Raw genomic sequence first — 5,203 nt, 5'->3', positions numbered from 1 at the left:
AAAAAAAAAAAAAAAAAAAAAAAAAAAAAAACCCTTCAAAAAAATCAATAAATCCAGAAGCTGGTTTTTTTGAAAAGATCAATAAAATAAACAGACTGCTAACCAGATTAATAAAAAAAGAAAAGAAAAGAGAGAAGAACTAAATAGTTGCAATAAAAAATGATAAAAGGGGTATCAGCACCAATCCCACAGAAATACAAACTACCATCAGAGATTACTATAAACAACTCTATGCACATAAACCAATAAAGCTGGAAGAAAAGGATACATTCCTGGACACTTGTACACTCCCAAGACTAAACCAGGAAGAAGTTGAAACCCTGAATAGACCAACAACAAGGGCTGAAGTTGAGGCAGCAATTAATAGCCTACCACCAAAAAAAGTCCAGGTCCAGATGGGTTCACAGCTGAATTCTACCATGAATTCTACCAGATGTACAAAGAGGAGCTAGTACCATTCCTCCTGAAACTATTCCAAATAATATAAAAGAGGGAATCCACTCCCACTCATTTTATGAGATGAACATCATACTAATACCAAAACTTGGCAAAGACTCAACAACAAAAAAAAAACTTCAGGCTAATCTCCATGAAGAACATAGATGCAAAAATCTTCTATAAAATACTGGCAAAGTGACTGCAACAGCACATCAAAAAGCTTATCCATCATGATCAAGTAGGCTTCATCCTGAGGATGCAAAGCTGGTTCAACATACGCAAATCTATAAACATAATCCATCATGTAAATAGAACCAAACACAAAAACCAGATGATTATCTCAACAGATGCAGAGAAGGACTTTGACAAAATTCAACAGCGCTTTGTGCTAAAAACTCTGAATGAACTCAGTATCAGTGGAACATATCACAAAATAATAATAGCTATTTACCAGAAACCCACTGCCAATATCATACTGAATGGCCAAAATAGGAAGCATTTCCTTTTGAAATCTGGCACTAGACAAGGATACCCTCTCTCACCACTCTCATTCAATATAGTATTGGAAGTCTTATCCAGAGCAATCAGGCAAGAAAAACAAATAAATGGTATTCAGTTAGGAAAGAGGGAAGTCAAATTGTCTCCATTTGTAGATGACATGATTGTATATTTAGAAGACCCCATCGTCTCAGCCCAAAATCTCCTTAAGTTGATAAGCAACTTCAGCAAAGTCTCAGAATACAAAATCAATGGGCAAAAAACACAAGTATTCCTATACACTAATAACAGACAGAGAGCCAAATCAAGAGGGAACTCCCACTCACAACTGCTACAAAGAGAATAAAATACCTAGGAATACAACTAACAAAGGAGGTAAAGGGCCTCTTCAACCACTGCTCGAGGAAATAAGAGAAGACACAAACAGATGGAAAAATATTCCATACTCATGGTTAGAGACAATCAATATTGTGAAAATGGCCATACTGCCCAAAGTAATTTACAGATTCAATGCCATCCCTCATCAAGCTACCAATCACCTTCTTCACAGAACTGGAAAAAACCACCTTAAACTTCATATGGAATCAAAAAAGAGCCCACATAGCCAAGACAACCCTAAGCAAAAAGAACAAAGCTGGAGGCATCATGCTACCTGACTTCAAACTATACTACAAGGCAACAGTAATCAAAACAGCATGGTACTGGTATCAAAACAGAGACATAGACCAATGGAACAGGACAGAGGCCTCAGAAGCAACACCACCCATCTACAACCATCTTATCTTTGACAAACCTGACAAAAACAATCAATGGGGAAAAGACTCCCTGTTTAATAAATGGTGTTGGGAAAACTGGCTAGCAATGTTCAGAAAGAAAAAACTGGACCCCTTCCTGACACCTTACACTAAAATTGACTCCAGATGGATTAAGGATTTAAACATAAGACCCAATACCATAAAAACCCTAGAAGAAAACCTAGGCAAAACCATCTGGGACATAGGCATAGGGCTATGACAAAGGGCTAATATCCAGAATCTACAAAGAACTAAAACACATTCACAAGGAAAGAAACAAACAAAAAAAAACTCATCGAAAAGTGGGTGAAGGATATGAACAGAAACTTTTCAAAAGAACACATATATGAAGCCAACAAGCATGCATATATATATATATATATATATAGGCTCATCATCACTGGTCATTAGAGAAATGCAAATCAAAACCACAAGGAGATTCCATCTCACACCAGTTAGAATGGCCATTATTAAAACATCTGGAGACAGCACATGCTGGAGAGGATGTGGAGAAATAGGAACACTTTTATACTGTAGGTGCAAGTGTAAATTACTCCAACCATTGTGGAAGACATTGTGGCAATTCTTCAAGGATCTAGAAATAGAAGATCCATTTGACCCAGCAATCCCATTACTGGGTATATACCCAGAGGACTACAAATCGTTATATTATAAAAACACATGCACACATATGTTCATTGTGGCACTGTTTACAACAGCAAAGACCTGGAACCAACCCAAATGCCCATCAATGATAGACTGGACAGAGAAAATATGGCACCTATATACCATGGAATACTATGCAGCCATAAAAAGCGATGACTTCATGTCGTTTGTAGGGACATGGATGAAGCTGGAAACCATTCTCAGCAAACTAACACAAGAACAGAAAAGCAAACACTGCATGTTCTCACTCACAGGCGAGTGTTGAACAATGAGGACACGTGGACACAGAGAGGAGAGCATCATACACTGGGGTCCGTTGTGGGGAGGCACAGTGGGAGGGAGGGTGGGGAGAGATAACATGGGGAGAAATGTCAGGTATAGGTGATGGGGGGATGGAGGCAGCCAACCACTTGCCATGAATATACCTACATAACAGTCTTGCATGATCTGCATATGTACCACAGAATCTAAAGTACAATTTAAAAATAAACTGAACCAAATTTGAAATTAAAAAAAATTTTTTTCAACAACTATGCAAGATACAAATGAATATACCAAAATCAGTACTGTTTCGATATAATACTGAATTATCTAAAAAAGAAATTAAAAAATTCATGTACAATAATAATTAAGATGCCCATCAATAAATTTAACCAAGGGGGTGAAAGATCTCCACACTAAAAACTATAAAACATAGATGAAAGAAATTGAAGAGAAGACAAATAAATGACAAAAATATCTCATATTTCTGTACTTCAAGAATATTATTAAATGCCAAAAACCCTAAACTGATCTGTAGATATAACACAATCCCTGTCAAAATACAAATTACATTCTTCAGAGAAATAGCCAAAACAATCCTAAAGTTTATGTAGAATCACAAAATACCCCAAATAGCCAAAACATTCTTACCAAAAAGATCAAAGTTAGAGACATCACACAATCTGACCTCAAAATGTACTACAAGGTTACCATAAACAAAACATCATGATACTGGCATAAAAACACGTGACTAGATCAATGGAACAGAACAGAGTGCCCAGAAATAAATTTACATATCTACAGCCAACTAATTTAAGACAAAAATTCCAAGAACATACACTGGGGGGGGAGGGAAGTCTCTTCAAGGAGTGGTAGGACAATTAGATATTTACATGCAGAAGAATGTGTCTAGATCCTTTATGATCATATGCAAAAATCAACTCAAAATGGATTAAATACTTGAATGCAAAAACTAAAAGAGTTTAGTTTGGAGAAGTTTTAGTTTAGTTTTGGAGTTTAGTTTAGCATTGGAGAAGAACTTCACAACACAGAGTTGTGCAATAATTTTTTAATTAAGATATCAAAAGCACAGGCAACAAAAACAAAAGTAAACAAATGAGATTATATCAAATTAAAAGGCTCTTGCACAGCCAAAGCAACCATTAAAAGAGTGAAAAAAGAACTTGCAGAATGGAAGAATATATACGTAAACGATATATCTGACCAGGTATTTATATCCGGAATACATAGGGAACTTAAATATCTCAACAGGTAAAAATCAAATAACCTGATTTAAAATAGGCAAAAAACCTGATTAGACATTTCCCAAAAGAAGACATATGAAAATGTTCAATGTCACTAATCATTAGGAAAATGCAACTCAATATACAGTGAAATACCATCTCATTCAAATTAGAATGGCTGTTATCAAAAAGACAAAAGAAAACCAATGTTAGCAAGAATGTAGAAAAAGGGAAAAATTACACACCGTTGGTGGGACTGTAAGCTTCTACAGCCACTATGAAAAAGAGTATGGAGATTCCTTAAAAAAAAAAAAAAATTAGAACTACTATATTATCCAACAATGCCACTACAGTTTATATATCCTAAGGAAATGAAATCAGAATGTCAAAGATTTTCAACTTTCATGTCTATTGCAGCACTATTTACAACAAAGATGTAAAAACAACCTAACTGTTTAACATTAGGTTAACAGATAATAAAAAATGTAGCAGATGGATAAAATGAAATACTAATCAGCCATAAACAGAATGAAATCCTGTCATCTGCTATAACATGGATAAACCTGAAGTTTGTCACAGTAAGTGAGATAACCTAGACACAGACAAATAACACATGACTTTACTAATACGTGATCTGAAAAAAAAATTTTTAACTTGATGTCATAGAAGCACAGAAGCTAAGAGTGATTACTGAAGGTGATGTAAGGGCAGGTAAATATAAGATGGAAAGAAGTAAGGGCAGTAAATAGAAGATGGAAAGAAGTTGGTCAATGGCTGACAAGTTAAAATTAAATGGGAGAAATACATTCTGGTATTTTTTTTTTCACAGTAAGGTGCAGCTAATAGTAAAACATTATATATTACAAAATAGATTTAAAAAATGGACTTCTGAATATTCTAATCACAAAAACAATGTATGAGATTATTATAAAACACAGATATGTATCAAAACATCAAATCATATCCCATAAACATGTACAACTGCAATGGGACAATTCAAAAAATAAGCAAATATATAAACATTAAACAAGTAAATAAGGTAGAAATACCTATACTACCACTTTCTTGTGAAAACGGAGATCAAAGATAAAAATGAAAACATAAAATCTAAAAAGTTCTAAAGTGGAAAAGGAATTTACAAAGCGTAAGACTTAGTTTATATTTTCATAGAGAGGTTTTAAATGTAAATATGATGGAGAAAATTCTTTATAAGTTTATTTTTCCAAAAAAAGAAACATAGAGTGCCAGAATTTAAATATAAAGTTGAAATATAGACACTTCTGGACATGCGAACATTCAGGC

This window comes from Sapajus apella, unplaced genomic scaffold, assembly GCF_009761245.1.
Source record: "Sapajus apella isolate SASKATOON/1434 unplaced genomic scaffold, GSC_monkey_1.0 scaffold58, whole genome shotgun sequence".
In the NCBI taxonomy this organism is placed as follows: Eukaryota; Metazoa; Chordata; class Mammalia; order Primates; family Cebidae; genus Sapajus; species Sapajus apella.
Note: the sequence above shows the minus strand (reverse complement) of the source record.